Source organism: Thalia democratica, chromosome 2 (assembly GCF_965202585.1).
Source record: "Thalia democratica chromosome 2, ktThaDemo2.hap1.1, whole genome shotgun sequence".
NCBI lineage: Eukaryota > Metazoa > Chordata > Thaliacea > Salpida > Salpidae > Thalia > Thalia democratica.
This window is the reverse complement of record NC_139166.1, coordinates 18,151,577-18,175,010: the sequence shown is the minus strand read 5'-3', so window position 1 is coordinate 18,175,010 and position 23,434 is coordinate 18,151,577.

Below are 23,434 nucleotides of genomic sequence, written 5' to 3'. Positions count from 1 at the left end.
ATCAAATGGTTACGTCATATCTCGAAATCAAAAAATAGCTAAGCAGTAAATTGATAAGTTTAATCGATAAAGTATGTACAGTCCATATTATTTTTGTAAAGATGTTTGTAACAGCTATAAACTTACTTGTTAATTAAGGAAAAACAAAATATCAATATTTTTGATCACACTTTTGCACGTACAAAATAGTTGAAGAATTTAAATTTTAGAAATCAGTATTTTCTTAACTTAACACAAAAAGTTTAAGAATGTGAACAGTTTTACAACTAAATTAGTTCAAAAGTAAAAAAAATTGCGCACAAAAAATAAAAAGAAGCTTGTGGTAAAAACTAATTTTATATAAAATTAGTTAAAGTATAACTTTTTTTTTACCTCAAGTAGTGTAGGTAAAGTTAATAATGAAATATTTTTGTAATTCTTAAAAGTTTTTAATTGTAAAAACATTACTTTTGAAAATCATAAAAAATAGTGTTATTATTTCTTAAAAAGTACTACTAGATAAAAATAGTATATAAAGAATGTTTCTACTTATTTAAAAAAATCTTAAAAATAATTGTTGTTCACCAGTTTTACTCGAAATTAATCTAATAATTATTTTTTAAAAAGTATTTGAATGCTTTTTTAGAACATAAACCAAAAAAAAAAATTAACAACATAAATAATTACTTTGTCTCACCAGAAAAGAATTTTGTTTAAAAATTAGGACGCGTAAGTTCGTGAAATAAGCACAAATGACGTCACCAAGAGAATTAGCATGTACTTTACTTTAATTTGCGTTCAGCAGTATTCAGAAAAAATATTTTGAGGTAACTTATGAAGATAAAAGTGTTCAATTAAACAGACGTAATGGAAATTTTAATATATGGTGTCGGGTGCTTAACATGATTTTCATTGATGGCTGACCAAAAGGAAATGTATATTGTTCTCGATGAAAGTAAAAACATTGGCTTAGATGAACAGTTTAGATAAATTTTATAGTAAAATTAATAAGTAATTGTATTTAAGCGTCGCTTAAATTTGAATATTTAATTTAAGCTATAGTTCAAATTAATCAGAAGCGCCTTTCCTCTTTTAATTTTAAGTCGTTTTTCAATGTGTTCGATAAATATTTATCTGACCAGTCTATTGTTAATGCGCTTAGGGCTTTGGTTTTTTTTTCGTTGTTAGTCAATCATTTATTAATTATTGTTTTTTTTTTCACAATTTTCTGTACGTTAATTCTAAAGTTGTACCTTTTCATGTGTACTGATTATGTTGTGGCAAGAAATATAAGTAAATGAAGAAAAAATCGGTTTAATAACTGTGCAGAACCAAAATAATTGACAGTCATGATTGGTTTATCGCGTCGATGATTGTTAAAGAAGAAAAATGATTTATCAATTTAGTTGCTGCTTTGCATTTTGAAATTCTAGTAATTCTTATAATATAAGCACTTTTTTTTTTCTTATTTACAAAAAAACCTAAGATGGGATAAATTACAATATTTATATGAAATAATATCTATAAATAAGTATAATTAAAGTGAATATGTGTAATAAATAAAAGTAAAGTAAATATAAACTATGTAGATAAATTTACATGTTTGTTTTTTTATAGTGTGTTTTATTAACTAATATTTCACTGAAATACTACAAAAAACAAACAAACTTGATTTATTAAATCATTACGTCATATAAAAAGATCACAATAAATAGCTGTTATTTAGCATATAAATTTAACTTTTTGTTTAACCACAGGTCAGTAGTACAAACACTTATAATTGTAACAGCTCTCCAGTAGTTGTAAACTTAATCATTAGTTAAAAAAAACTAAGAACGAAAATCTTATATTTTAAGCAAAAAAAAAATTTCAACCACTTAAACAATTAAAACTAAATTATTTTTACGTCACATCTTGAAAACACAACAACAAGCTTATTTAGTATTATGCAAATTTATCTTGTTATTTAATTTCAATCTAATACCATAGTTACCGATAATTGTAACAGCTTTGAAGAAGCAATAAGTTTACATATAGTTCATGAAAAACTAAATATAGAACTTTAAAGTTATTTTTTTACTTAAATTTCATTCAAAAGTTTTATTCATTATAAATAAAACTAGTTTTTAGAAAAATATTTTTCATTTTATTTTACCTTCAATTTTATAAGTAAACTGTTAATACTAAATATTTTCCTTCACTTTTTAGACAGATAGACAAATTATAAACAAAAAATTAAAAAACTAACTATCATAATAACAAAATAAATTTGATAAACCACCAATTGTAGGAAAAACTGTTCGGTGCTAATGTAAACCAAATTAATTATTATCTTAAAAACTGATTTCATACAATAGTTTAAATTATGATGATTTTCAAAAACATAATTGATTTACTTTAAGTGTATTATAGAAATTAGTACTAAGTTATTTCTATGTTTTCAACAAAGCTTAAATGACAACTTTTATTATAATACAATAGTTTGTATATGCAGGTTTATAAAAAAATTTCTTTGAATATTTTTTTCCCGTGCATAACTTATTTAAAATTATATATTATTAATTATATATTATAATATATTACAGAATACATTTCTTTTTTCTTAAACTTTTTTTAGTACTTTCGTAGTAAGGCTCATCAAAAGTTTTTATTTCAATTTGTACTTATTCTAACTTAGTAAGATACAATTTCTGATGAGCCTTACTACGAAAGTTCTGAAATAAATTTAACAAAAATGAAAAGTATTTTGTTATATATTTTAAATAAAGTTTATTTTCTAATATTTCCTTTAATACTAGAAAAAAGTTGCAAATTTGGTTTATCAAATGATTATGTCACATCTGGAAATCACAAAAACAGTTTAGCAAGTAATGTATATATATTTAATTGATATATTAGAGCCTAACAATCTAAAAGCAAATCTTTATAACAGCTTTTCAGAAGCTGTAAACTAACTTGTTAATTAAGAAAATTAAGTATCTAAATTTTCGGTCTAAACTATTTTTTCAGGTATAAAATACTAAAAGATTTTAAATATAGGAATTAGTGTTTTTTCTCGAGTTAACACAAAAGCTCTAAAAAAAATTACAATTAATTTAGTTCAAAACTAAATTTATTTAAAAATAAGACGTTATAGTCAAGTGCTTATAATAAAAAAAAAAATCTATTTTCCGAATGATTTTAGTTCTTCATATATTATTTTTTAAAATCATAAAAAGCAGTACTGTATAACACATAGACAGTACTACTAGATAGAAAATATAAAGTATGTTTCTAAATATCTGAAATAAGTCTTAAAATTAGATAATTAGGCAAAAGTCTTATTTGATACTATTTCAAAAGTTAATTTTACTAAAGATTGTTTCTAAAACTATTTAAGCATTTGTTTTATACAGACGTTTGACGGATAAAAAAGACGAAAAAACATTCATAGGTAAACTAGTTACTTTGCCTCACCAATAATAAAATATATTTATAAATTACGAAGCGTTAGTTTGTGAGATAAACACAAATGACGCACTAAGACAAAAAGTATGTACAATACTTAAATTTTTGTTCAGTGGTATCGAGAAAAATACTTTGAGGTTACTTGTTAAAAAGAAACAAATTTTAGTTAATAAGACATATAATTTTAAACAGAAATTTTGATATATGGTTTCACAGGAGTTTCATAGATAAATGATCATATAATTTTTTTTTTTTTGATAACATAGAAAAAAATATTAAAATGTGCTTGTAGCTTTGGGTTTCTATTTCTTGTTGTCAAAGCATTTAAATATTTAGTGTTTTTTTCTAACAATTTTCTGCATTTTAATTGTATTAATTATGCTTTGGCAAGGAATAATAAATAAATGAAGAAAAATGATTTTAAAAACTGTGCAGAACCGAATTCTGGTAGTTATGATTGGTTTATCGGGTTGATATTAGTTAAAGAAGAATAATGATTCTTAAACTTTTTATTGCTGCTTTGTATTTTGAAATTATAGTGTGTTCTAACTAGTGATGTACCGGACCCGGATCCGGACTTTTTTTTCAAACTAGAATCCGGCCAGAACCGGATCCGGATTTTTTTTTCAAATTAGGATCCGGCCGGAACCGGATCCGGACCTTTTTTCAAATTAGAATCCGGCCGGAACTCGATCCGGACTTTTTTTTTCATATCCAGATCAGCCGGATCCGGATATCAGACAAAAATGGCAATATCCGGCCGGATCCGGACCCGGATAGTGGGTCCGATACATCACTAGTTTTCACATAAAAAGTAGAGCTTACATTTGTAGTTTCAAAATTTCATTTTTATAAAAGCTAAAAAAATACAATGAATAACATTAAATTTAGAATAAGAAAAACTGATAAAAAATTGAAGTACATCACAGAAACAATATCTGGTAGCTAAGATTAAAATCTATTAATTAAGACGACTTGTAAAAATTAAGGAGGACCCTCTCTATAGTCTTACCAATCTAAAATCAATCAAAATCAAGTTCTCGAACGAAAGCGATCATATTTTGATGTAGAAGTGAATGAATCACTAAGCTGCTGAACTTTTTAACAAATTCACTGAAATGATTGACTTTAGCGTCCCAGCATGATTTTTCCGATATTTGCAGATAAGTTTTTTAATGGTTGAGAAGATAGAAGCTGATGTTAAAATTGAACTAAGCTAACTTAAATTTTAGCTCTAAAATTTATTTTTTAATATACTTTTAATTTTATTTTTGAAATTTATGGAACTACAATTAAAGTGACAGGTGTTAAAATAAACTATAACTGCATTATTACTAAAAAAACTTATAAGTTAGAAATTTTGAAACAAACTTTTAGTTGTTTAAGGCATTGAACATTAAAAGTTAAAAAAATTCAGAAAATGACGACACAACAAAGTTTGCACTTTGACTCTTTCTAATTAATAAGTAGTTAGAAAATTGGTATAAATGCTTTACTTTATAATTCAATATAAACTTTGTGTTGTACTTATTTCAAATAAGCCATGATGTGAGACATGTTTGTATAGATAAAATTATTCGTATGAATAAGTATAAATAAATTTTAAATATTTAAAACAGTGAAAACAAAGAAAACTAAAATTAAAAATAAATAACTAACTGGTTTGTAAAATTTTTTATACAATTTAACTTTAACTCATAGTTCCCTCAAAAGTTATGTAAAAGTTACAAACTAGGTTTAACAAAAAGCTACGTCATATCGAAAAAACACAATAGTAAGATGAATATTTAGTGTATAAATATAACTGTTTTTTTTTAAACACTGGGTGATGTAGACACTGATATTTGTAACAGCTTTCTAGTAGCTGCAAACTCATTTGGTAATTAAGAAAAACTAAGAACAGAAATTGTATTATTTTAGCAAAAAACAAAAAAAAGCTACGACAAGTAGTATATTTTTTAATTAAGAAAAAAAAAACTTAAGGGAGAAAAAGTTTTAGAGCTGCTTTCGTTCACAAAAAACTTAAAAGCAACCAAAATGACCTGGTTTTACAAATTATTACGTCATATCGTGACTAAACAAGATTGAACTGATTAAGTATTACCTAAATCTTTTAAATTGTTCAATAATGAACAAATACTGTAATTTTCGACGTTTATCTAAGTATAAACTAGCAATTTTTTCGAAATGTAGGTTTAGGCAATAGTGAAAAAAATTTTAACATCGCAGTTTCAGCATTTTGAATACAATTTTTTTTCAATATCTTTAATTTCTTTAAATTTGAAAGTATTTCAATATAATTTATGTAATGATAGAAATTAGTTATAGAATTCTTTATTTTCAAATATAGCTGGTCCTGGTTAGCAATTAGTTAGATGAATATGCATTTTTTATCTTACATTTTTCTATCTTTCAGAGACTGAGATTTAAATAAAACATTTAAAGTTTTTTCAGCTATAGAATATTTTAAGAAAAACTTATGAACTTCAATAAATAATTTTTGTTTAAATTTTTGTGATAACAGTTCAAAATTTCAAGTTTGTTTTATATTTGTTTTTAGTATTATATGAAAGAAATACATTTTTTCTTTATAATTTTTTTGTTAAAAAACTATTTTATTAAATATAAATTATAAAATTAACTCTTATATAATTTATTTCAAATATAATTACGATTTTATTAAATAAAACATCCTAAACTTATGTTTAATTTGTTCACTATCTTTATCCCTGATATTAAATGTATGAGTAATACTAAATCGTAGTAATTGCGATTTTATTAGACTAAAAAAAAATGTTACAGAAACCTAAAAAAGTTGTTATGAAAAAAAGTGATGCAGCTTAAATAAAAATAAAATGAATCGTTGTTGAACTCTTACAAAGATTATAATTTTAAAACAAACATACTGCTTTAAAATAAAAAAGGTAGTAAATTATTGTTTGTTGGTAAATAGAAATATTTTAGTACTTCTTCATATAAAATATAGGATTTCTTCTATATTAATAAACCTTAAAGTATAAAAACTAAATTGAAATTTACTAAAAATTGATCAAAAAATGTTGTTCACAATAAATGAAGTAACTTTTAAAACATATTTAAACATTTTTAGAACGCAGTGTTTGTGAGTTTCTTAATAATTTTATTTTAACTTTTTATTTATTTATAAATAAACTGTCAATCCTATACACTTCGTTCAAGTTTTTAACAGCAAGAAACAATTTAAACAACAGAAAACAAAGTGAACTATGATAGTACAACTAATAAGAAAATGTTTCTTAAGAAACCATTTTTATGAAAAACTGTTTGGTGTTAATGTACAACGTATAAGAATTTTAAAAATAATATATTTTATACAGATACTAAAAAAATGATTAATTTATAAATATAAGTGATTTAGTTTAAGCGTATTAATAAATAGTACCAAGTTTTTCTATGTTTTTAACCATGCTAAAACATTAACTTTTGTTATAAAAGAACGGTTTGTTCTTGTAAGTTTTTATTAAGTTTATTGTCAACATGTTTTTCCTAAATAATTGATAAAATTCGCGAACTTGGTCTATCAAATGATTACGTCATATCTCGAAATTAAAAAAATAGCTAAGCAGGTAAATGATAAGTTTAATTGATAAAATAAGTATAGAGCATGTTTCTTTCTTCAAATATATTTGTATCAGCTTTGTAGTAGCTGTAAACTTACTAGTTTATTATTAAAAAACAAAAGATCATGATTTTTTGATAACAATTTTGCACGTACAAAATAGTATAAGAATTTAAATATAGAAACTAGTATTTTCTTAAGTTAACACAAAAACTTTAAGAACGTGAGAGTTTTACAACTAATTTAGTTCAAAAACAAAATGCTCGCAAAAAATAAAAAGAAGCTTTTGGTAAAAATTTAGTTTATATAAAATTAGTTAAAGTATAACTTTTTTCACCCAAAGTAGTGTAGGTAAAGTTTAAAAAAAATATTTTTGTAATTCTAAAAATTTTTAAGTTCTATAAAATTTACTTTTGAAAATCATAAAAAGTAGTATTGTATATTGCAAAAAATGTATTACTAGAAAGAAATAGTTTATAAAAAATGTTTCTACTTATCTAAAAAAAATTTAAAAAATAGTTATTTACAAGTTTTACTCGAAATTAATCCAATAGTTATTTTTAAAAACTATTTAAATGCTTTTGTAAAACGTAAACAAAAATAAAAAAATTAACAACGTAAATAATTAATTCGTCTCACTAAGTAAATTTTTATTTAAAAATTAGGATGCCTAAGTTCGTGAGATAAGCACAAATGAATTCACTAAAACAATGAGAATGTACATTACTTCAATTTGCGTTCAGCAGTATTAAGAACAAATATTTTGAGGTAACTTACAAAAATAAAAAAATTTAATTAAAAGACGTATTGCTTTAAATAGATTTTAATATATGGTGTCGGGTGCTTAACATGATTTTCATTGATAACTGACCAAAAGGAAATATATATTGTTTACAGTTTTAAAAAAAACATTTGTTTTTATAAACAGTTTGGATAAACTCGTATAGTAAAGGTAATAAGTAATTGTTATTAACCTTCACTTAAATTTCAATATTTAGTTTAAGCCATAGTTCGAATTAATTAGATGCGCCTTTCCTCTTTTAATGATGAGCTATTTTTCAATGTGTTCGATGAACATTTACCAGGCTAGTCTACTGTTAATGTGCTTGGGACTTTGTGCTTTCTGCTTTTGTTGTAAGTCATTTTTATTGATTATGCCTTGGCAAAGCAATATAAATAATTAAAAAAATCGGTTCAACAACTGTGCAGAACCAAATTCTGATAGTCATGATGGTATATCGCATTGGTGTTTGTTAAAGAAGAAAATAAGTCCTGAATTTTTATTGCTACTTTGTATTTTGAAATTTTAGTGTTCTAACTTACTTGGATATAAGTGATCATATTTTTATGTAGAAGTGAGTGTTTTACTAAGCTGCTGAATTTTGCAACAAAATCACTGGAAAGCAGACTTTAGCGTCCCTGTATGATTTTTTTGATATTTGCAGATAATGTTTTCTATTAAAGAGAAAGTAGAAGCCGATCTTAAAATTGAAAACTGTGTAACTCTCTTTATTGATTTTGGATTTCACAGAACATTGAAAGTTTTAATAATAAAATTACTTTTATAAAATCTCTTTAGTTATAATTCTAATCAATTAACGGTATTTAAAAATGAAAATAAAAAAATATTTAATATTATAATAACGTCACTAAAACTCTTAATTTTTGTTAAACAAAGTTGTTATAAACAATTTTATCTCATACTACACATTTATAAATAGATTTAAAGTTGTTGTTTGTCTTTATGTAAAACGATTATTGAGCCTTAAGTAACCAAATTTTCATACATTTATTTGAATAATAAAAAGTATTTAACAATAAACTAAAAGCTTTCTTTTCCTAGAGTACAAATAATTATGATTTTTCTATACTAAATTTTTAGTCTGGAAATTTGTAATTAAGCAAATTGTTGTTGTGTAGCTAAGCTTTACTAAAATTTTAGCTATACAATTTTTTTAAATGTATTGTTAATCTAATTTTTAAGTCTAAGAAAGTAAAATCTGAATAAAAGGTAATAAAATAAACTATAACTACATTAATACTGACAAGTTTTATAAGTTAAAAAACCGAGTTGCTTAAAAGAAGCTTTATTATTACTTGAATCTGGTACAAATTGCATCAAAAAAAAAACGGAATTATTGAACTAATGCACAGAAACAGCTTTTTATTAATAAACTGGAAAGCAGACAAAACTTGAAACAAAATTATAATTATAGTACAAAATAGGTTATTTTTTTTGATTTATTCATTGATTTTTTGTAAACATTTGGCTTAAGCTAAAAAAAAAAATTTTAGATAGTTTTTAATTTAAATTAGATAAATGTTGAGAATTTTTTTTAGATAGTTCTTTAATCTGTTTAAATTTCGACTGTTATGTTAACTTAACACAACTTAGATTTTGAAATCTTCAGCGACTTTGAGTTTTATTAATGTTTTGTTGACTCTTGACTTAAAATCACACTTTTAGACAGTTTTTAATTTCATCTAGAAAAATTTCAAGGTATTAATGTATTTTTTTTTAGTCTCTAATTCAGTTTTTTTTTTTTTTGACTTTTATATTAATATTAAGTCAACTCGTTTTTTAAATAAACTAGTATCTTTTTTACCTAAATATACTCTGACATGCTTTAATTTTCGAATATGCAACATTCTATATTTTATTTTTGTTTATATTCTTCAGCTTGAATAAGTTTTTAAATAACAGTATAAATAACTAAGATTGTTATATGCAATTTAATACTTTATTTTTTGTTTTAAAAGGTCGCAAACTCTTGCCACCGAAACCGGTCGCGAATAAAGTATACAATTTGCTTAAATCTATTTAAGTTAGAAAACATAAAACAAGCTGTTATAATTGAAGGCATTGAAATTTAAAATTATAAGACTGTCTTTTGCAAAAGCTATTTAAACTTCAATAAATAACGAACCAACAAATTCTTCACTTTAAGTGCTCTTATTTAGAAAGCAGTTAGAAAAGTTTTTTATAGGTGCTTTACTATTCAGTCTAACATAAACTTGTTATTTTTATTACTTTTAAAGAAGCTAAGAAGTGACACATATTGATATATGTATATATATATATAGTGATTTTTATAAATAGTTATGATTAGAACGTAAGTATTTAAAAACTGTAAAATTAAATAAATATAAACAACGTATTGATAAATTGACTTGTTTGTTTAATTTTTTTCATTATTTTATTTTGTCTCATAATTTACCTAAAAACTATGCAAAAGTGACAAACTCGTTTTATCAAACGGTTACGTCATATCTAAAAGTCACAACATTGAGCTTAATAATTACTATACATATATAACTGATTATCTAACCACAGATTAAATATTAAGATACTAATATTTGTTACAGCATTCCAGTAGCTGCAAAATTATTTGTTAATTTAGTAAACCCTGATACCATAATAAAAAACAACAACAAAAAAGTAATAAACAACACCAAAGTAAATAAAGATGAATAATGCAACTGCAGAAAGAAAGAAACTTGCCCCCTTGAAGGAGGAGAATGTAGGGTAGAAAATGTAATCTACCAGGCAACAATAGAAACAGATAATTTAACAAAAATATACATTGGACTAAGTGGTAATCAACTAAAAAAACGCATATCTACACACAACACAACAATAAAAAGCAATCCAAATGACAAAAATTACCTCCAGTATAAACAAGCAACTGAACTCTCAAAATTAACCCATAAATTAAAAAATGAAAATAAGAAATACAAAAAAAAATGGAAAATATTACAAAGGGAGAAAAAAACAAAACCAGGAATTATGACATGCAGGTTGTGCTTAAAAGTAGCTTTAATAATCCTTGAATCTGGTACAAATTGCATCAACAAAAGAACGGAATTAATGAACTCATGCAGACACAGAAACATATTTTTACTAATAAACTGGAAAGCAGACAAAACTTAAACCAAATCATAATTAAAGTAAAAAATAGGTTATTTTTCTTCATTTTTTCATTGAGTTTTTGTTGACGTTTTACTTAAATTGGAAAAAAAATAAATAAAAAATTTTTTCTAGACAGTTTTTAATTCAACTTAGATAATTTTGAGAATTTTTTTAGATAGTTATTAAATCCGTTTAAAATTTGACTGTTATATTAACTTAACATAAATTAGATTTTGAAATCTTCAGCGACTTTGAGTTTTATTAATGTTTTGTTGACTTTTGGCTTAAAACCACAATTTGAGACAATTCTTAATTTCATTTAGATAAATTTCAAGGTGTAAACATTTTATTATTATTTTTTTTTTCAAAGAAATGGTATAAATATTTTATTTTTTTTTAAAGAAAAGCTCTGGATTCAGTTTTTTTATTTGACTCATTATATTAATATTAATTCAATACTTTTTTTTAAAACTAGTACCAATTTTACCTAAATATACTCTGATATGCTTGAATTTTCGAATATGCAACATTTTTGTTTTTGTTTATATTCTTCACGCATGAATAAGTTTCTAAACAACAGTATAATTAACTAATATTGTTATATGCAGTTTGATATTTTATTTTTGCTTGAAAACGTCGCAATCTCTTGCCACCAAAACTGGTCGCGAATAAAATATAAATTTTGCATAAATCTATTTAACTTAGTAAACCGAAGAACGGAAAGTGTATTTTTATAAGAAAAAAACTTTTATAAAGGAACAACAAGTAGTAGATTTTTCAACAAACAAGAAAAAACTTAAGAGTTTAAAAAGTCTTAAACTGTTTTAATTCTCAAAAACTCAGAAATTATAAAGATTATGTTGTTTTTACAAATGATTATGTCACATCTTGAAAACACAACAACAAACTGATTTAGAATTGTTTAAACTTTTGAAAATTTTATAAATTTACAAATAAAAAACTAAATGCTAAAACAGCAGTTACCAATATTTGTAACAGCTTTTCAAAAGCTGTAAATTTGTAAATAATTCAAAAAAAACGAAATATAGAAAAGTAGAATTACTTTTTTTATGCAGCAAACTTTTGATAAAGCAACAACAAGTAATTATATTTTTAAATACCAAATTTAATTTAAGAAAGTGTTATTTTAAAACGGTTTTAATGCACAATACTAAAAACACACAAACACTAATAACAAAAAAAAAATTATTGTGAACAGTATAGTTTAAGTAAAATATAATAAATTTCGTAGTTTAACTTACTTCTTAACCTAAGGCAATGTATATAGTCAATAGTGAAAGACACTTATAACATTGCAGTCTCAGCGCTTTAATTTTTTTTTCAATATGTTTTAATTCTTTAAATATTAAAAGTAGTTTAATGTAATTTATATAATGATAGGAATTACTTAAAGAGTATTTATTCTCCAAACTAACTTGACTTGATTAGTATTTAGTTAGAAAATCAGTATTTTTTATCTTTCTTTTTTCTCTTTTTCAGACACTGAGATTGAAGTAAGACATTTAAAGTTATTTCAGCTATAGAATATTTTAACAAAAACTTATAAAGTTTTATAATTATTTTTTTTATTTTAAAACTTTCGTGATAACAGCTCGAAATCTTAAGTGTGGTTTTGTTCATACTAGTATTGTATGAAAGACATACATTTTTGTGTTAACTTGATATTGGAAAATTAACTCAAGTATAATTTATTTCATACTTATTTACGATATTATTAAATAAAACAGTTTAAATAAAAATTCAACTCTAGTATCAATTATTTTGTAATGCTATTGGCATTTTCTCCTTTTCGAGAGAGCATATTGGTATAAAACTCAACGCCACGCTCGATCTAGGCTTTTGGAGTTTTACTGTTTCGCAGTGGGCTTTTTAAGCCATTGCAGCTTTTTGCTTCACTTAGCTTATGAATGGTTTCGATCTTTTTTATGGAAATTTAGTTCTCTTTTACACTGCCTTATAAGATAAGTTTAAACGATTACTTAGTTTTAGCTTCTCTGATTCATGTATTGTAGTCTTTTAAAAGAATTGATAATTCGATTTGTTGGTTTTATGTTGTATAGTTTTTAATTACCTTTTTGGTTCGCAATTTCATTGTAAATATAACTCATTACCACAGACTCGAGTTACGTTAAACAGTAGTATAAGTAAACCTTTAGTAAATAGTAAGAACGTCTTATTAGTCTATTTATCATTTATAGTTTACTCGATATCTTGGGGACATCTCTTATACAAGTTAAAGCGCACTTTGCGTTATAAACCAGGACCCTAACATTGTAGATGTAGAACACCCCCGGTTAGCGAAAATTTCAAATATAGTTACGAACTTTCTAAATAAAACATGCTGAACTTATGTTTCACTTATTCACTATCTTTTTCCCTGATATTAAATGTACGAGTAAACCTAAATCATAGTGAATGCAATTTTATTAGACTAGTGAAAAATGTTACAGAAACCTAAAATAGATATTAAGACAAAAATTGATAAAGCTTTAGTAGAAAATTTTAATGCGTTGTTGAACTTTTACAAAGCAAACTTTTAAATTAGTTTTTTAAACTAGTTTTTTAATTTTAAAACAAACATACTGCTTCACAATGACAAAAATAATATATTACAGTTTGTTAATAATTATAATTGTTTTAGTATTTCTTCATTTAAAATATAAGATTATTTTAATTTTAATTAATCTTAAAGTATGAAAACAGTATTCAAGTCTTACTTAAAATTGATCTAAAAGTTTTGTTTAGAATAAATAACATTTTTAGAACGCAGTGTTCGTGAGTTTCTTTTCAATTTGATTTTGAATTTTTTGAATTTAAATAAACTTTCTATATAATTCATTCAATTTTTTAACAGAAAGAAACAATCTAAACAACAACGAATAAGCAAACTATGATAGTACAACTATTAAAAAAGAATTGTAAAATAACCTTTTGTGTCAATAACTGGTTGGTGTTAATGTAGACCACTTTAAATTTTTTAAGGTAACTAACTTTTCACAAAAATTTTAATACTGATGATCTTATAAAACATATCTGATTTACTTTAATTTTATTTAAAACATATTACTAGTTTTTTTTTCTGTTTTAAACTGTGCTACAGTATCAATTATGTTATAAAAGAAAAGTTTTATTGTGTAAGTTTTAGTTAAATTCATTTTCAACAATTTGTTTTTTCTTAAATAAAAAATAAATGGTGCAAGCTTAGTTAACTATTGATTACGTCATAACTACACAAATAACTCGAAATCACAAACATAGCTAAGCAAATAACATATTTTTTATCTGGTATCTAAACTATAAACCTCATTTCCATGTGTAGATATTTGTAACAGCTTTTCTGAAGCTGTAAACTTACTTAAAATTAAGATTAAACTTTTGAGAAAAAAGATTTTTGATCTTAACTTTTAAGTACATATAAAGTATTTTAATATTTTTTGTATAGCAATTGGTAGTTTTTTTTTTATATTAACACGATATCTGTAAGAAAGTGAACAGTTTTACAATTAATTTAGCTTAAAAAGAAAAATATTAAGCATACAAAAAATAAAAAGACACGTATGATAAAGCTTTAGTTTTAAAAAATTAGTTGAAGTAACACAAACATTTTTTAACCCCTAGTAATGTAGGTTAATTTTTAATTTAAAATATTGGAGTTATATGCTTTAAATAAAAACAGTAGTTATAAAAAAACTGTAATTCTTTAAATGTGATTTTTATAATCACAAAAAATAGTACTGTATAACACATAGATAGTAAGTACTTCTACAGAGGAATAAATTATAGAATATGTTACTACTTATCTTATAAATAAATCTTAAAACAAGATGAAAATATTTTTCTCTTACTTCAAAATTTATACAAAAGTTATTTTTATTTTACAAAATTTAAAAATTGTTTTTAAAACTTAAATAAACATGTCTATTAAACAAATTTTTGCCTGCAGAAAAACTTAAAAAATATTCACAGCTTAGTTAATTAGCTTGTCTCAACAGAATATAATTTATTAATGATTTAGAATGCGTTAGGTTGTTAAAAAAGCGCAAATGACGTCACTTAGACAATAAGAATTTACATCACTCAAATTTGCGTTCAGTAATAATGTGAAAATTTATCCTGAGGTAATTTTATAAAATCAAATTTTACTTAAACAAACAGACGTATTGTTTTAAACGAAAAAATTGACACATGGTTTGGGGTGCTTCGCGCGTTTTTCAGGGTTGAATGAACAAAAAAAATTTAAATATTATTTTTGATTAAAGTTTAAACACTAGTTTAAATAAACTGTTTGTTATTAAAAATAGTAAGTAGTTGGTATCAACCGTTGGTTTAGTGTTAATACTTAGTTCAATCCAATGTTCAATTCGATCAAAAGAGCATTTCCTTTATCAATTATGAGTCCTTTTTTAATGTGTTCAATAAATACTTATCTGGTCAGGCTATTGTTAACTTTGTTTGAGGCATTGTTTTCTTTTTACTTCTTAGTCAACGCATTTATTATTTACTGTTTTTATCATAAATTTATGTACCGTAATTCTAAAATTGCTCGTTTTCAATCGCATTGATTTTGCTTTAACAAAGAAGTAAAAAATAAATGAAGAAAAATCGGTTCAACAACTGTGTTTAACCACATGTCAGTGATGTAGACACTCAAGTTTGTAACAGCTTTCCAGTAGCTGTAAACTCATTTGTTGATTTAGAAAAACTAAGAACAGAAAGTTATATATTTTAGCAACAAACTTTTCAAAGGCAACAATGAGAAATATTTTTTCAACAATTATAAAATATAAATGAAATTTAAAAATCTAATTCTGTTTTTATTTACAAAAATAAAACAAAAAACTATAAAAACAATCTGGTTTTTTCAAATGCTTACGTCATATCTCGAAATCACAAACTAGCTAAGCTAGTAATATATAGATTAAACTAATAAATTAAAAAAAGATATGATGATTTTACGAAAATATTTGTAACAGCTTTTCAGAACCTGTAAAATTGGAAATAATTCAAGAGAAAAAAAAATAGAACTTTAAAGTTCCTTTTTTAGAAAAAAAACTGATAAAGCAACAACAAATAGTTGTTTTTTTAAATACAAAAAAAAATTTAGAGAGTAAGATACTTAAACTGTTTTAATTCACAACAAAAAACAAATCACACAATAATAATAACAAAAAATATATATTATGGAATGTATAGTTTAACTAAACATAGTCGTAGTTAAACTTATTTGTCGAGCTAAGGTTGTACGTTAACTGAATAGTAAAAGCAAACTTACAACATTGCAGTCTTAGCGCTTAAAATACATTTTTTTACTCAATATATTTTGTTCTATAAAATACAAAAGTAGATCAATATAATTCATATAATAAAAGGAATTAGCTAAAGACCAACTATTCTGCAAACTAGTTTGTCCTGGTTAGTATTTAGTAAGAAAACTCTATAATTTCTAGCTTAGATTTTTATCTTTTGGGTACTAAAATTAATGTTAGTTGTTTCAAAATTTTTTAACTATACGATCTGATAAAAAAAAGCTTATCAAATTCTACTTTTTTTTTATTATAAAATTGTCGTGATAAAACTTTAGTATTTCAAGCTTAGTTTTATTGTCGGCAATGCAGTATGTAAGTAATGTTTTAGATAATTTGAATCTGTTTTTTTTTTTCTCTGTTTAAAATCTTTTTTTGGAACATGTTATATTTTAAGTGGAGTAAACTAAAAAAGTTTTTATAACGTTTAAACTTAAAGTTGTACAATAATGGTTTATTAATTAGATATGTTTATTCAACTTTGTAAAAACAAACTTAAAAGTTTTTATTATAGGTAAACAACTTAAGCAAAATGCAGTCTTGGCACTTATTGTTATCAAATCTTAGTTGTGTTTAAATTGTTTGTACAGTTCTTGATTCTCTACGAATTTTAATTAAGTTCTTTATACTGACCACTTCTTTTTGATATGTAAATTTCATTAAACTTCAAAAAGTTACATTAAATGTTAACAAACCTTGTATATTAGAAGCTAACAGTATTTTATAAAAAATTAGTTTCATAATTAGCAGGGTATAAGCCTTATTTTATATTGAAGTTTTTATACTTTTAGCCCAACTAAGCAACTTTAAATAATTTATTTTTTTAGTTTAATGATACTTTAACAAATAAATTTTAAAACTTTTTTAAAGTTGTTTATTACTGACACTGGATGATTTTAATGTACATTTAAATCGGTTATTTATTATATATCGTATATTAAAAGTAGATAACTAATAAATATATTTAGGGTTTATTAAACGACAAATAAAAGCACTCAACATGTTTAGTCTTAAGACCTGGTGCACAAAAATGTTTCGGTTATCGAGTTGCAAACCACTTAGAAAACTTTTAACATCTTGTCTAGGACGTCTTCTTTCTCCAGGGCGTTTCAACATCTTGTCCAGGACGTTAAATATAGTTTTTACTTAATATTGATATTGCATGAGAAAACTAATGCTGCTTTAGTTTAAAACTTCCATGCTTTGTTAACGTTATACCAAGCTTATATTTCCGAAATAAACAAACCGTTTTAAAATTAAAATAATAATAAACTACAGTTTGTTAGTAACTCAAAAATTTCTTCGTATTTCTTCATATAAAACGTAGGCTTCTACTTATTTCAAATGAACCTTGAATTAAAAACAAACTAGGTTTAAGTCGTACTTAAAACTAATCCAAAAGTTTTTTTTGTTAAATATGAAAATAATTTTTTAATTTTATTTTTTAAATTTCAGTGAAGAGGCGTAACGCAGTATGTTTATTTTTTTTTAGTTTTGTTTAAATTTTTATTTTATAAATATACTGTTAAAACTACATTTTTTTTTGTTTTAGACAGAAAGAAACGTTCTAAACAACAAAAAAGAAAATAAAGTATGATAGTACTGATACTATAATAAATTTTGAGTAATGATGACATTACAAAACGTAATTATTTACTTTAATTGTATTTAGAAATAGTACTAAGTTTTTCTTTGTTTTAAACTAAGCTAAAATATTAACATTTGTTGTAAAAGATTAGTTTTTTGTGTATGTTTTGAAATATTTATTCTCAACTAATTATTTTTTGATACTTAACAAAAATTTCCACATTGATAATATCTATAAATGATGAGAGCTTTATGAGTAAATAGTTTGGTTGGTATTTCATTAGACAGTTTATTGTTGAGCTATATAGCTTTTCTAATTAAATAAAATTGTTTAACTGTCTCAAATAATAGTTAACTTAAATATGTTGTGTTCCCGGATTTACGGCTTGCTTGAATTTCCAAATTCATCTCAGTTAATATAATTATCTTATGTTTACTTTGTGAAAACTTTAGTATTTTAACATGAATAATCATTTAAAATTTTCAAAACGTAGTGCAATTAAGCCTTCTTCAAGTTTTAATTTTAGAGTTTTACTGTTAAAACCATATCTTTTTATTCAGTTTCAAACAGAAAGATACAATCTCATAACAAAGAATCAAATAAACAATGATAATGCAAATATTACAACAACGTTTTATAAGTAAACATTTGTGTGAAAAACTGTTTTGTGCTAAAGTACACTAAATTAGATTTAAAGAATAACTAGCTCTTTAAAAAAAATCAATTATGATAACTTCACAAAACGTAATTAGTTTGCTTAAAATATATTTTGAAAACACTACTAAGTTATTTTCCTAACTTAAATTAATCTAAGTTAATAACTTTGGATATAAAAGACTATTTTGTGTGTGTAATTTTTAATAAAATATATTGTTCTTAAATAATAGACAATAGTTTCAAACTTGATTTATTAAATGATTACGTCATATTTCGAAATCACAAAAATAGCTAAGCAATTACCATATTTATTCAATTGGTATTTTAACTTATTATCACATCAGTTTTTGCAGATATTTGTAACAGCTTTTCCGAAGCTGTAAGCTAACTTATTAATTAAGGAAAAGCTGAATATCAAGATATTTGATCTACACTTTTTTTACACGTGTATATAAAGATACACGTTATCTGAAGATTTTTTATGTAGGAATTAGTAGTTTTTCTTATACTAACACGAAAGCTCTATGAAAGTTAACTGTATTACATTAAATTAGCTCAGAAGTAAAGACATTAAATAAAAAACAAAAACAAACGCATGATAAAACTTTATTTTAAAAAAATAGTTGAAGTATAACTTATTTTTCTAACCCAAAGTAATGTAGGTTATTTTTAAAATAAAACATTGTAGTCAAGTACTTTAAACAAAAGCTTTATTTTTCAAAAATTTTGTGTTCTATAACTATAACTTTTAATTATCATAACAAGTAGTACTATATAGAACACATGGACAGTACTAGTAATTAGAAATAAACTATAGAGTATATTTCTACTTATCTGAAATAAAACTTAAAAATAAGAATTATTTTAAGTCTTACTTGAGTTTTTTTTTAAAAGTTAATTCTACTAAAAAAGTTGATTTTTAAAGTTATTTAGATATTTCAAAAATTGTTTCAAATAGTTTTTATTAAGCATACGTTTGCCTGCTAAAAGTTTGAAAAGTGTTTACAGGTTAGTTCATAACTACGTCCCACCAATAATAAAACTTACTTATAGATTACAATGCATTAGGTTGTGAAATAAGCACAAACGACAGCTCTAAGACAATGATAATGTAAACTACATTTATTTATATTCAGTAGTATTGAAAAAAAGAATTTTAAGGAAACTTATCAAAAAAAAAATTCAGTTAAACAGACGTATTATTCTAAATGAAATTTTTGCACATGTTTTGACATATGAGTGGTTCATGTGATTTAATGGATAAATGAAAAAAAAAAGACTAATATTTTACTATCGAATGAGATCATATTTGATATTTATTTTAGATTAAAGAAAAAAATTGATCTAAATAAGAAGTTTGTAAATAAGATAAATAAGTAGTTTTTATCAACCGATAGTTTAGTATAATATTTAGTTCAATCCAATGTTCAATTTGATTAAAAGCGCCTTTCCTCTATTTGTTATGAATCCCTTTTGCAATGTGAACGATGGGTATTTATCTGGCAAGACTTTTGTAAGTTTTGCATGAAAGTTTGGAGTTTTTTTCTGTTAATCAAAAATTTATTGTATAATGTTTCTTCACAATTTTCTGTACCTTAATTCTAAAATTTCCGTTTTCAATTGTATTGATTATGCTTCAGCTAAGAAATATAAATAAATTAAGAAAAAATGGGTTTAACAACTGTGCAGAAACAGATTGTCATGATTGATGTTTAGCGTCGATGTTTGTTAAAGAAAAAAATTAGTCATTAATTTTTATTGCTGCTTTGTATTTTGAAACTATAGTGTGTTCTAACTGACTTGGATAAAAGTGATCATATTATGGTGTAGAACTGAGTTATTTACTAAGCGGCTGAATTTTGCAACAAATTCTTTAAAATGATTGACTTGAGCGTCCCTGTATCATTTTTCTGATATTTGCAGATAAGGTTTTATATTGGCGAGAAGTAGAAGCCGATGTTAAAATGGAAATCTGTGTAACTATAGTTTTTGTATCTAATAGATCATTGATAGTGTTAATGATGAAATTATAAAAAAAAACTGTTTAGTTATATTTTTGAATTAACGCTATTTAACGTTGAAACAAATATATACTTTAAGTGTTATAATAAAGTCTATAAAACATTGAATTCTTAATAGTTATAGATTTTATAAACAATTTTAACCCAGATAACACATTTATAATCAAACTTTAAGTTGTCGCTTGTCTTTCTAAAAACGATTCTTGAGACTTTAGTAACCGAGTTTTCTTACGTTCATTTGACAGAAAATTATTAGACAATAAATAAAAAACTTTCTATTTCTAGAGTGCAAAAAAATATGTTTTTACCATGCTATATATTTAGACTGAAAACTTTGATTCAGTAATTTATGGTTGTGTAACAAACCTTTACTGAAATTTCAGCTTTACAATTTTTTTTTACAATATACTTATAATCCTAATTTTAAAGTTAAAGAAAGTAAAACCTAAATAACAGGTAATAAAATAAACTACAACTGCTTTCATACTGAAAATTTTTATGAGATAGAAAACCTGAAACAAACTGTTAGGTGTGATGGCATTGTCAATTTGAAGTATAAAAAGCTGACTTTTTCAAAAACCATTAAAACTTCAGAAAATGACGACCCAACAAATTTTGCACTTTATTTGCTCCTAGTTATTAAGTATTTAACAAAACTTTAATAAATAATTTTTGGTTTAGCATTTTGTTTTCTACTATTTACAAATAATCTAAGATAATAATTTAACAAAAGTAAAAATAAAGTAAATGGAAGTTGAAATTAGTTAACTAACTTGTTTGTTTAAAAATGATATAATTTTATTTTAACTCTTATTTCCCCAAGTATTACGTAAAAGTGACAAACCTGGTTTTTCAAATTTTTGCATCATATCTAAAATCACAACAGTGAGATGAATAATTAAAATACAACTGACTGTTAAGTACAAGTTGGTCATGTAGATACGCAAGTTTGTAACAGCTTTTCACTAGCTGTAAATTCCATTGTTAATAAAGAAAAACTAAGAAGAGAATGTGTATTTTTTTAGCTAAAACCTTTTAATAAAGCAAGTAGAAGACTTTTCAATTAACAAAATAAATTTAAGATAATAAACATTTAAAAACTGTTAAAATGTACAAAAACTCAAAGGTTATAAAAAAACCTGGTTTTACAAATGATTACGTCACATCTTAAAAACACAACAACAAAGTGGTTTAGTATAGTTTAAATTAATCCAATTTTTTTACTATACTGTAGATCAGTAATTGCGATATTTGTAACAGCTTTTTAGAAGCAGTAAATTTGTAGATAGTTAAAGAAAAAATAAATATAAAATATAAATTTTTTTATTTTACGCAAAAAAAAAGACTTTTAATAATACAACAACAAGTAATAGATTTTAAAACTAACAAAAAACCTTATGAGAGTAGACATTCTAAAACTGTTTTAATTTAGAAAAAACTTAGAAATTGTAAAAATATTTTGGTTTTTGCAAATGATTACGTCACATCTTGAAAACACAACAACAAGCTGATTTAGTATTGTTTAAATTTATTTAAATATTTAGCTACATGCTTACTCAGTACTTACCGATATTTGTAACTGCGTGTAAGTAGCTGTAAATCTGTAAATAAATCAAGAAAAAATTAAATATAGAACAGTAAAAGTACTTTTTTTTGCTGAGTACTTTTGATAAAATAATAACAAATAATTTTATTTTCAAATACCAAAGTAAATTTAAGAATGTTGAAATTCTAAGCCTGTTTTAATTCACAAAAAAAACACACACAAACACTAATAACAAAAAATATTTAGGATGAACAGTATACTTTAAGTATACATATGAATAATCGTACTTAAATTTACTTGTTAATTTAAAGTAATGTAGGTTAACTCAATAGTAAAAATAAGTTATAATATTGCATTCTCAGCGCTTTAAATACAATTTTTTTCAATATCTTTTATTTCTTCAAGTTTAAAAATAATTCAATATAATTTATACAATGATAGGAATTAGTTATAGAATTATTTATTCTCCAAACTAACTGGCCCTGGTTAGCAATTAGTTACAAAAACTGTATTTTTCTATCTTTCAGAGACTGAGATTTAAATAAAACATTTAAAGTTTTTCAGCTATAGAATATCTTACCAAAAACTTATAAAGTTCTATAATTAAGTATTTTATTCTAAAACTTTCGTGATAACAGTTCAAAATTTAAATTTTTGTTTTGTGTTACTAGTATTGTATGAAACACACGCATTTTTTGTATAAACTATATATTAAATGAAGAATTAACTCTAGTGACATTTATTTTGTAATGCTATTGGCATTTTCTCGTTTTTGATAGAGCATATTGGCATAAAACTCAACGCTATGCTCGATCTACGCTTTTAGAGTTTTACTGTCTTTTAGAGTTCGTTGGCTTTTTAAGCCATTGCGGCTTTTCGCTGCATTTAGCTTTTGATCGGTTTCAATCTTGTTTATGCCAATTTAGTTCGCTTTTATATTGCTTTATAAGTTAAGTTTAAACAATTACTGTAAATAAATTACAGTTTCTTAACGATTAGAACCATTTTAGTATTTCTTCATTTAAAACATAGGATTCCTTTTATTTTAGTTAATCTTTAAATATGAAAAAATATTCAAGTCTTACTTAAAATTTATCCAAAAGTTTTTGTTTATAATAAAAACAGAATTATTAAAATATTTTAACATTTTTAGAACGCAGCGTTTGTGAGTTTCTTTCAAAATTAATTTTGATTTTTTCGAATTCAAATAAACTGTCTATATATTTTCCTTCAAGATTTTGACTGAAAGAAACAATCTAAACAACAAAGATTATCAAACTATGATAGTACAACTATTAAGAAAAAAAACCTTTTGTTTGAAACACTGTTAGGTGTTAATGTAAACCATTTAAAATGTTTAAAAA